We start from the raw sequence: 12172 nt of genomic DNA, 5'->3' as shown, positions 1-12172 counted from the left end.
TGTGCATGGATTCCGGTGCACAGATTTTGGTAGAAGCGGCTCGCAAAAGGTATGATGCGACGATCTTTAGGGCGGCGACGATCTCCGGTGCTGCGACGATGCACTGCTCAGCGTCGATCTTCTCCCCTCGCGGCCCCTCAATGCAATGGCTCTGCAACGACTCTTGCAGCAATGTGATGTGGTCCGCAAGCAAGTGGTGCAGCGATCTCACCCAGTGACGACAGACTCTGAGCCAATACTCGCAGCAATGGTAATCTTCCCGCACCAGACTAGTACGTCCCACAAATGAAGGATGTGACAACTCTGGCAGTGGCAACAGGCGCTGCGACGATCTCGGCCTTCATAGCGGCGGGAATTTCCTCGCATTGACGGGGATGCACTCCGCAAGCGAGCGATGCGATAAAACTTGCAGAAAGTCTTTAAAATCTTCGTTTCCAGCTTTCCAACACAGGTACAACTTTCAGAGGCACCACAACTGGCCCAAGCACTCTAGGAAGGACAGAACTCTCTCAGCAGAGTTCAGGGAAGCTGGGGGTGAAGTCCTTTTGTTCCTGGGACTTCTTAACAAGGAGCCAGCTCTTCTCAGGCCCTTGGAGATTCCTTCAAGCAAGGGGACACAGCACAAAGCAAAGTCCTTCCCCTCTCCTTGGCAGCAAAGCAACAGCTGGTCAGTCCAGCAGAGCAACATCAGGACAGTCTTACTTTTTAAGTTTCAGCTTTCTCTTTGGCAGAGGTTCCTTCTTGATTCCAGGATGATCTCATTTTCTGTAGTCAGGGGTCCTATATTTATACCCCTAAAAGTCTTTGTTCCCTTTGTCCAGGACAGCTCTGAGCCCGGTCTGAACCAGTTCTGGGTGTTCCCTGAGCACTTTGTTTTCCTGACCTCTCCTTTCCTTTCAGAGAGAGGTGCAGGTTAGTCAGCCACCCAGCAGGAGGTGGAGCCAGCATTGTGGAAGGCAGGCACAGCCCTATTCAGGTCCAGGTGCTATCCCCTCCCACCACTCAAGATGCAGATGCAGTCATTCAGCCTAGGGCTGACTCAGCCAACCTCCTGGGGGCTCCCCAGCCCCTGTCACTCTCAGACCAGACAGTCAATTCACAAACAGGCCAAGGCACACAGAAAGGCCAGACAAGAGAACAGCAACTTTCTAAAAGTGCTGTTCTCAAACACAGGTCTGAGTTCAGGGATACGAGACTATTATGTCCTACCTTGCTCCTATGGGAAGATATGCTGGTAGCCACTGTTGCCAGCATTCCCCAAGATAGTCTATGGGCAAGATAGCCTTACAATAGTGAAAAATGAAAATGGCTGTCATTCACTACCAGAGCATGCCACCTGCACTAGTGCATGCTCTACCTTTCACATACACTGCACCCTGCCCAAGGGGGTACCTTGGGCCTTCCATAGGTGTGAGTAATGTGCACAGAAAGGGAAGGGTTAGGCCTGGTCAGTGGGGACACTGACCAGGAGGACATGGCAGTTCACAGACTGCACACAGGCACTGCGGTGGCAGGCCTGAGACACCATTTTAGGGCTACTCCTTTGGGTGGCACAATTAGTGCTGCAGGCCCACTGGTAGCATTTGTATCACCAGCCCTGGCACACTCAGTGCACTTTACTAGGGACATCTTGGGGATAAAAATATGTCAATCATGGATAACCAATGCACAAAAACAATTTACAAAGGGAGCACCTGCACTTTGACACTGATCAGCAGTGGCAAAGTGCCCAAAGCATCTATACCAGCAAAAACGAAATCCAGTACAGCATCAAAAATACAGGAGGCAGAGGCAACAAGACAGGGGAAAGAATGCCAAGGATGCTAAGTCTAACAAGGATGCAAAGTAGAAGCACCCTGACCCCATGGGCCTGCTAATGGCATTTTAAAAAAATATGTCTACGGGATTCACCATTAATATGCGGATCAGGATAAACTTTTTTTTTAAAGGAAGCGGGCGCTACATTTTCTTTAAGCCCTCCGGTGGGCCAGGTCCCAGGGGAAATAAAAAATAATGATGCGGGAGCCTCTTGGGCCCCCACAGGTCCGGGGACCGCCACCTTCCCGGGGCTTATACATCCAATGTGGTGTGAATTATAATGACCGCTTATATGGAGGTTTGTTGTTGTTTTACGCCAATACCCCTGCTGCTAATACACAGGTGTGCATCACCTATTTGTTCATCACTATTTACTGCAACTCTTCCCAAACAAACTCGCTTATAGTACAAATTACATGTTTCAACACTTCCTGTCTGGCTTTAAGGTCCCGAATGATGCTACAGTTACCTCTGCAAACACTCCAGTAGAGAAAGTCCAATCAGGACTTCAACTACAGTGTTAGTTGAGCTCTCCGAGGGAGCCAGGACTTTTTACCATGATGTTAATCACTTTACAGGAGTGATAAACAGGTAGATATAAAATGGCTTTAAGGCCAGATATGAGAGCATTAAGCCTCTACATGTGTGTAGCATGATGGTGAATGCACACTAATTAGGTATCCTCAGAGCCCTGCAGGCAAATTGATGCGCAAAACATACAGGCAGATGGAGATGGATGCATGAAACATCATTGTCAATTAAAAAAAAAAATTAGGAATTTAAACCATGTCAAAGGTACCTTCCAAATGAATGAGTAATCTTTTGGGGATACCTGGGGACATTTTTAAATATATGGATCCCTATGCACAGCTAAATCTCTGATCTTCCAATGTTGGTTGGATCTCTCTATGAAGTAGCTACCTACCTAGGAGCCGATTAGGATGGCGGACCGAAAGGGGTTCCGTCCGCCAAGGACGCGGCCAAGATACTCCCGACCGCTCCACGGATAAACCGTCATTGCGATTAGGATAATAATGTCACGAAACTCCGTCCGTGGCGGATGGAGTACACCTGAGACCGCCGCAAGCGGACGGAACCTAAGAAACACCGTCCGCCGCGGACGAACATGACCACGGGAACAGGCTCAGCCACCGCAATACCTGCGGAGGCTCCGTGCCCGCGATTAGGATAATGCCACCAGTCCCACGGAACTCACCTCCATACACGACCGCTGCGGAAACAATGCAACGAGAAACCCTGCATCCCAGCGGAAGGACAACACGAACACCATCCCTACCGTCAAACCAATTTCCAAATGGCTGACGGAAGTAAATACAAAACACACTACACAGGACACCTACCCACCTGAAACACCCACACCAAGCCACAATGACACCCCCCCCAAGCACCTAAAAATCCACACAAGTCAAAACACCCACCTAGCTCCTGACTGGCAACAACCATTGGGACACTACCACGACACCGAGTATAAAATGATTCCCACCCACTACCACAATCCTTTGCACCACAGCATAGCTGCAAGCAAGAGGTTGAATATGACAAACAGCAGACACAGAAGCCCACACATACAACCTGCACACAAACACACCCACCACACAAACACCCACCACACCATTCCTACACACCACACACCTGCACATCCCAACCCACTCCACCCACACCTTGCACATCACACACCATGGCACCAAAGAAAAATCCTAAATTCACTGACACAGAGTTGAAGGTCCTGGTGGATGAAATCATCCGTGTCGAACCCCACCTATTTGGCACACTAGTCCAGCAGACTACCGTGGCAACCAAAAACCACATGTGGGACAGGATAGTCAGTCGGGTGAATGCGTCAGGGACCGTGCCACGAACAAAGCACGACATCCAGAGGCGGTGGCACGACCTCAAAACAAGGGTCAAAGGCATCCGTGCAAAAAACCACCTGCGGGCACACCACACTGGCGGCGGCACACCCCCGGAGCCCATACCCTATGTCGAATGGGAGGAAAAGGTGCTGGGCATACTGCACCCAGAGAGCCTGGAAGGAATCGACGAGGGAGAAGAGGCTGGTAAGTACAAACCAAGCACCACTATCACACCGACATGGTCTGCCTCACACAACTGAGAGGACACATCTCCCAGGCCCCAACCCATGCATGTGGGCCACATACTCACCAAAATGTGAACGACTCCCAACAGGCCCCCATGTCCACAGGGAGGGTGGTGGGGTGTGTTGGGAGGTGGGTGGGATGTGTTGGGAGGTGGGTGGGGTGTGTTGAGAGATGGTTGGGGTGTGTGAGAGACCAGCACTACGACTCCCAACATGCCTCCATGACCACAGGGAGGTGGGTGGGGTGTGTTGGGAGGTGGGTGGGGTGTGTTGGGAGGTGGGTGGGGTGTGTTGGGAGGTTGGTGGGGTGTGTTGGGAGGTGGGTGGGGTGTGTTGGGAGGTGGGTGGGGTGTGTTGGGAGGTGGGTGGTGTGTGTTGAGAGGTGGTTGGGGTGTGTGAGAGACCAGCACTACGACTCCCAACAGGCCCACATGTCCACAGGGAGGGTGGTGGGGTGTGTTGGGAGGTGGGTGGGGTGTGTTGGGAGGTGGGTGGGGTGTGTTGGGAGGGTGGTGGGGTGTGTTGGGAGGTGGGTGGGGTGAGTTGGGAGGTTGGTGGGGTGTGTTGGGAGGTGGGTGGGGGGTTGGTGGGGTGTGTTGGGAGGTGGGTGGGGTGTGTTGGGAGGTGGGCGGTGTGTGTTGAGAGGTGGTTGGGGTGTGTGAGAGACGAGTACTACGACTCCCAACAGGCCACCATGTCCACAGGGAGGGTGGTGGGGTGTGTTGGGAGGTGGGTGGGGTGTGTTGGGAGGTGGGTGGGGTGTGTTGGGAGGGTGGTGGGGTGTGTTGGGAGGTGGGTGGGATGTGTTGGGAGGGTTGTGGGGTGTGTTGGGAGGTGGGTGGGGTGTGTTGGGAGGTGGGCGTGTGTGTTGAGAGGTGGTTGGGGTGTGTGAGAGACCAGCACTATGACTCCCAACAGGCCCCCATGTCCACAGGGAGGGTGGTGGGGTGTGTTGGGAGGTGGGTGGGGTGTGTTGGGAGGGTGGTGGGGTGTGTTGGGAGTAAGCATGGGCAAATTTTGCGAATCCCGCGTTCGCGAATTTTGCGGATTTGCGAACTCGCAATCCGCAAAATCCGCGAATTCTCGCGAATTTGCGGATTTTTTTTTTTGTGTTCGCGCGGGTTTCTGCCAGTTCGCAAGGGTTCTGTACAATTTCGCAAACGCGAACTTACCTGTCGGGTCGCAAGTTTTGCGAACTTGTTGTTTCTACGTGTCCAGCCTGTTTGGGACACTCTTCTTCATCACTGCCACTCTCTGTCACCACTGCCACTCTCTGACTACTCATGCCACCCTCTGACCCACCCATGCCACCCTCTGTTTCATCACAGCACCCTCTGGTTGTCCAGTGTACATTATTGTGGCAAAGCAAAGCACACCTTCCCTGCCTCAAGTGACCTGAATTAATTTGGGGCTGATTAATGTGTCACAGAATATTTTTTTAGCTGGCACCTGCTTCCTTAGTGCTTCCTGATTAGTGATCTTTTGCACTTGCTAAGTGCTTTCATTGTTGCAAAATTAGTTACAACACCTGCCCTGCCCCAACTGACAATAATGAATTAGGGGCTGATTAATGTGTCACTGGATTTGAACTTCCAGCCTGGCTCCTGCTTGTCTGCCTTAGCTGTAATTCAGGACCTTTGTGTAACTATTCTGAGGGTCAGAGCAGGGTCACATAATAGTTGCAAGTAGGCAACTGAACTCTGGAGGGGCCCCTCAGGAAGCACTACAGGAAATGGCTACTAATGATGAGCTTGAACTTTTGAACCTGGTAAGTAGTTTCAGTTTTGCTAAGATCGTATTTCTGCAATTTAGCGCTTATTCGCGGGGCGCGAAGTTGAACTGGGAAGCCGCGAACTCACGCGAACAGTGCGAGCAAGCCATAAAATCCGCTGCTCGCGGATTTGCGGAATTTGCGGGAAATTCGCGAATCTCGCGGATTGCGAATTTACCGAAAATCCGCAAAATCCACGAGCGTAACGGATTTTCCGCCCATGCTTAGTTGGGAGGTGGGTGGTGTGTGTTGAGAGGTGGTTGGGGTGTGCGAGAGACCAGCACTACGACTCCCAACAGGCCCCCATGTCCACAGGGAGGGTGGTGGGGTGTGTTGGGAGATGGGTGGGGTGTGTTGGGAGGTGGGTGGGGTGTGTTGGGAGGGTGGTGGGGTGTGCTGGGAGGTGGGTCGGGTGTGTTGGGAGGGTGGTGGGGTGTGTTGGGAGGTGGGTGGGGTGTGTTGGGAGGTGGGTGGTGTGTGTTGAGAGGTGGTTGGGGTGTGTGAGAGACTAGCACTATGACTCCCAACAGGCCCCCATGTCCACAGGGAGGGTGGTGGGGTGTGTTGGGAGGTGGGTGGGGTGTGTTTGGAGGGTGGGGGGGGTTAGTTGGGAGGGTGGTGGGGTGTGTTGGAAGGTTGGTGGGGTGTGTTGGGAGGTGGGTGGGGTGTGTTGGGAGGTGGGTGGGGTGTGTTGGGAGGTGGGTGGTGTGTGTTGAGAGGTGGTTGGGGTGTGTGAGAGACCAGCACTACGACTCCCAACAGGCCCACATGTCCACAGGGAGGGTGGTGGGGTGTGTTGGGAGGTGGGTGGGGTGTGTTGGGAGGTGGGTGGGGTGTGTTGGGAGGGTGGTGGGGTGTGTTGGGAGGTGGGTGGGGTGAGTTGGGAGGTTGGTGGGGTGTGTTGGGAGGTGGGTGGGGGGTTGGTGGGGTGTGTTGGGAGGTGGGTGGGGTGTGTTGGGAGGTGGGCGGTGTGTGTTGAGAGGTGGTTGGGGTGTGTGAGAGACGAGTACTACGACTCCCAACAGGCCACCATGTCCACAGGGAGGGTGGTGGGGTGTGTTGGGAGGTGGGTGGGGTGTGTTGGGAGGTGGGTGGGGTGTGTTGGGAGGGTGGTGGGGTGTGTTGGGAGGTGGGTGGGATGTGTTGGGAGGGTTGTGGGGTGTGTTGGGAGGTGGGTGGGGTGTGTTGGGAGGTGGGCGTGTGTGTTGAGAGGTGGTTGGGGTGTGTGAGAGACCAGCACTATGACTCCCAACAGGCCCCCATGTCCACAGGGAGGGTGGTGGGGTGTGTTGGGAGGTGGGTGGGGTGTGTTGGGAGGGTGGTGGGGTGTGTTGGGAGTAAGCATGGGCAAATTTTGCGAATCTCGCGTTCGCGAATTTTGCGGATTTGCGAACTCGCAATCCGCAAAATCCGCGAATTCTCGCGAATTTGCGGATTTTTTTTTGTGTTCGCGCGGGTTTCTGCCAGTTCGCGAGGGTTCTGTACAATTTCGCAAACGCGAACTTACCTGTCGGGTCGCAAGTTTTGCGAACTTGTTGTTTCTACGTGTCCAGCCTGTTTGGGACACTCTTCTTCATCACTGCCACTCTCTGTCACCACTGCCACTCTCTGACTACTCATGCCACCCTCTGACCCACCCATGCCACCCTCTGTTTCATCACAGCACCCTCTGGTTGTCCAGTGTACATTATTGTGGCAAAGCAAAGCACACCTTCCCTGCCTCAAGTGACCTGAATTAATTTGGGGCTGATTAATGTGTCACAGAATATTTTTTTAGCTGGCACCTGCTTCCTTAGTGCTTCCTGATTAGTGATCTTTTGCACTTGCTAAGTGCTTTCATTGTTGCAAAATTAGTTACAACACCTGCCCTGCCCCAACTGACAATAATGAATTAGGGGCTGATTAATGTGTCACTGGATTTGAACTTCCAGCCTGGCTCCTGCTTGTCTGCCTTAGCTGTAATTCAGGACCTTTGTGTAACTATTCTGAGGGTCAGAGCAGGGTCACATAATAGTTGCAAGTAGGCAACTGAACTCTGGAGGGGCCCCTCAGGAAGCACTACAGGAAATGGCTACTAATGATGAGCTTGAACTTTTGAACCTGGTAAGTAGTTTCAGTTTTGCTAAGATCGTATTTCTGCAATTTAGCGCTTATTCGCGGGGCGCGAAGTTGAACTGGGAAGCCGCGAACTCACGCGAACAGTGCGAGCAAGCCATAAAATCCGCTGCTCGCGGATTTGCGAATTTACCGAAAATCCGCAAAATCCACGAGCGTAACGGATTTTCCGCCCATGCTTAGTTGGGAGGTGGGTGGTGTGTGTTGAGAGGTGGTTGGGGTGTGCGAGAGACCAGCACTACGACTCCCAACAGGCCCCCATGTCCACAGGGAGGGTGGTGGGGTGTGTTGGGAGATGGGTGGGGTGTGTTGGGAGGTGGGTGGGGTGTGTTGGGAGGGTGGTGGGGTGTGCTGGGAGGTGGGTCGGGTGTGTTGGGAGGGTGGTGGGGTGTGTTGGGAGGTGGGTGGGGTGTGTTGGGAGGTGGGTGGTGTGTGTTGAGAGGTGGTTGGGGTGTGTGAGAGACTAGCACTATGACTCCCAACAGGCCCCCATGTCCACAGGGAGGGTGGTGGGGTGTGTTGGGAGGTGGGTGGGGTGTGTTTGGAGGGTGGGGGGGTTAGTTGGGAGGGTGGTGGGGTGTGTTGGGAGGTGGTTGGGGTGTGTGAGAGACCAGCACTATGACTCCCAACAGGCCCCCATGTCCACAGGGAGGGTGGTGGGGTGTGTTGGGAGGTGGGTGGGGTGTGTTGGGAGGTGGGTGGTGTGTGTTGGGAGGTGGGTGGGGTGTGTTGGGAGGTGGGTGGTGTGTGTTGAGAGGTGGTTGGGGTGTGTGAGAGACCAGCACTACAACTCCCAACAGGCCCCCATGTCCACAGGGAGGGTGGTGCGGTGTGTTGGGAGGTGGGTGGGGTGTGTTGGGAGGGTGGTGGGGTGTGTTGGGAGGTGGGTGGGGTGTGTTGGGAGGGTGGTGGGGTGTTTTGGGAGATGGGTGGGGTGTGTTGGGAGGTGGGTGGTGTGTGTTGAGAGGTCAGTGATATGTAATGTTGGAAAGATTAAAACATGTCATGTCCACTGCATTGACCATTATAATCTTGTCCCTCAGGTGATCGCAACCTGACTGGCGAAACCAGCAACTGCCTGCAACAGTCGCCCCACTCACAGCACGGACTCTCTGGGGACGATCCCATTGTCAGCTCCGGTGCGGAGGACGAAGCGGGCCCAAGCTGACTCCCAGGGCCATTAGGCTCACAGGACATCCCTGCCTCCACAACTTTGGCCTGTGTCACTCCAGCAACACCTGCCACAGTGACCAGTGCAGCCACCACCACCACCACCTCCACCACCACCAGTACCACCACTCCTGCCTGTGCCACCCTGCCTGACCCTGCTACAAAAAACAGTGGTCCCTACTCGTGGACACAATGGTATACTGAGCTAATAATCACACACCTGATAAGTGTTATGTCTTTTGTCCAGCCGGACAAGGAATTTATTTAACAATTTTCTTAATAAAACTGAATGAACACATTAATAACAAGTGGGCACAGCCGTGACCCACAACATTCAGACAAAACAACGAACAGAATGGTAAAAGGAGCAAAGCAAAAATATGTCTGTGTACTTATAGTCAGTGTTACAGACAGAGATTGTTATAACCACACCATTGCATTTCACAATATTTTAAATGTCATATTGCATAAAGGGGTTTTTTGGCCGACGATGTTTCTATGCCTAAGTTAAATGAGGGGCATCATCATCAGGACAAAAATATAGTCAATGTTGTCTTTAAATATTACACTGCCTTTTAACGCAATTCTATACATTTATACATTACATGGGAAAAAGGAGGAGAAAAAGGGAGAGAAGTATTACATGAAATTAGGCATGTTGTACTGGAAATTTGCAACCTCATCTCTTCCATTAAAACAGTATATTCATGTGCTCGTGATGGAGAAAAACAGCGCATGGTGGAACTCAGTGTCCAGGATTGCGAAAGACAACAGGGAAATGACTTCATCGTGTAAGAGGGGTGTATTTGAGTGCCAGTGATGACAAAATAGTGGCGCATTGAGGAGCAAAATATCACGTACCGTGAGGGCAGACTATTTAGGCGCAGTGATGGAGACAAGTGTTCCAAATTTCGATGTGACACAGTGACCGGAGTGAGATCGGTCGGAAATGTTGGCAGTGAAGGTCTATAAACCATAAAACACAATTATAGACGGAGGCTGAACCGGGTTCCGTGGGGCAGTCATGTAGTGAAGGGCGCAACCGTTATGAGTGCAGGTGAACATAAATACGGAGCATGCGACTGGCAAAAATAGAGACTAAAACCTACGCGTATTACAACAGGCAAATCATCGGATCAGCAGATACCATGAACATAGGAGGAATCTGGAAAAGTAATGGTTGAGCATTTAAAAGGGTCGAGTGCGACCAGGGGGGTGAGCAGCATGGCGTGCTACTGGTAGAATAATTACCGGTACTGCCTTGTCCAGCTTGGAGAGTCGTCTGGATCGGGAGCGTAATAGCTCGGTCTGGGGAGAAAGTTCAGGGGAGTCAATTACCCAGCGGGGCATGGTGGGACTGGAGTGAAAGGAAACAGGGCGTGCGAGTTACTTACATGCAGAAGTCGGCGGCGCTGTGGTGGATGGTGGGGTTCTGGTGTTAGAGAACTGGCGTGTGGCAAGTTATTTAAAAGGACCATGTGGTCTGCAGAAAGCAATGATGGACTGCAGAACTGAGAGCCGGTTGGGCTGTGAAAAGAGAAAAATGACTGAGGAAGTGAAACCTCTAGTCATGGTGTGCAGACGCGGCGGCCATCTTAAGGTGGTGAATATTGTGAAAAGAGTAAACATTGTTCAAGTTAATCAGACGCATTGCAGTACATAGAATAACATTTAGAGGGTTATTTCATGTAAGCTTTGTTTACAGTAGGGAGGTCCAATCTTCGAGATGTTTCAGGCCATTCCTGATGCTGTTGGTTTTAACGATCCAATGGGGTTCCTCCTTGTTGAGCAAAAGGGGCATGTCTGCTCCTCTAGGAGGGGGTTTGATGATTGTTATCACAGTCCATACCAAGTCTTTGTCACTGTGACCTTTTTCTGAAAAATTTTCAACAAGCGGTGCATTAGCTGTCTTGCACCTTATCCTGCTTCTGTGTTGGCCAATCCGTAGTTTCACTTTCTGGCTCATTTGGCCTATGTAAATGAGCATGCATGGACATAAAACAGCATATACAAGATTTGCAGAGTTGCAAAAGTATTTACGGTCAAATTGTATATTTCCATACTCAAAGGTTTTGCCTTCAATGGTTGAGTTGCAACATACACAGTTTCCACATTTTGAATGGCCCAAGAGTGGCGGCAGACCCCATGCATCATTTATTGTGGTTTTGAGGGGTTGCTGTGGTAGGGATGCTCTCACTAGATGGTCCTTTATATTCTTGGCTCTTTTAAAAGCAAACATGTGGCGGTCCAGAGTCAGTTGACCTGCATTGAGAACCGGCCAGTGTTTCAACACACTTTTTCTGACTGCATTGGAAACAGGGGAAAAGGTGGTCACACAGATTAGTCAATCTTGTTCTCTCTTTTGTTTGGGTTCCAAGAGGGCTTCTCTTGGGCAATACCAAGCCCTTTTGAGGGAGCGACGTACCAATTTTCTGGGATAGCCACGGTTTCTGAGTTTCTTACTGAGTGTTTTGGCCTCTGTGAAGTAATCTTCTTTAAAATACCAGTTACGCCTGATGCGCAAAAACTGGGAAAAGGGGAGTGAGTCCCGTAAGGCCCTGGGTTGGTGGCTGCTGTATTCTAGCAGAGGGTTTCGCTCTGTAGGCTTAAGGTGTAGACAAGTGGTAAGACGACCATCAGTGTGTCTTATCTCCAAGTCTAGAAATGCGATGGATTCAGTACTGGTGGACAGGGTGTATTTTAAACCTCCGCTATTGTTGTTCAACCAATGTTGTAGCAGTAAGAGATTGTCAGAGAATTCGGTCCATAACATAAATATGTCATCTATATAGCGTTTCCACAAGGCAATGCCATTGTGGAAAGGATTAGATGTATGTAAGATGTTATTGGTCTCCAAGTGGTCCATATACAGAATGGCCAGGTTAGGGGCAAAAATTGCTCCCATGGAAGTACCCCTGACCTGGCCATAAAACTGCCCCTCGAAAAGAAAAAAGTTTTTTGTAAGGCAGATTTCAAGTAATTGTAGGATGAACAAGGATGGAACATTGTGAGGCCGTGTCCTTGAATCAAGTACCTTTTCGATCACACGTAAAGAGTCATACTGTGGGATGTTGGTGTATAGTGACTCCACATCCAGCGTGCACATGGTGCTGGATGTGGGGTCAAAGGGATGTTCTTCTATCATGCTAATCATGTTCATGCTATCCTTGATATAGCAG

At 51.4% G+C, this 12172-nt stretch overlaps 1 protein-coding gene across 1 annotated transcript in view; it reads right to left on the bottom strand.

Moving 5' to 3' along the window:
- LOC147730244 (multidrug and toxin extrusion protein 2-like) overlaps positions 1–12172 on the bottom strand; it is a 1772530-nt gene that overhangs the window by 1681655 nt on the left and 78703 nt on the right. The window lies entirely within an intron of this gene.

Source organism: Lissotriton vulgaris, chromosome 2_1 (genome assembly GCF_964263255.1).
Source record: "Lissotriton vulgaris chromosome 2_1, aLisVul1.2, whole genome shotgun sequence".
NCBI lineage: Eukaryota > Metazoa > Chordata > Amphibia > Caudata > Salamandridae > Lissotriton > Lissotriton vulgaris.
Note: the sequence above shows the minus strand (reverse complement) of the source record. Positions and strands in the feature narration are given on the sequence as shown.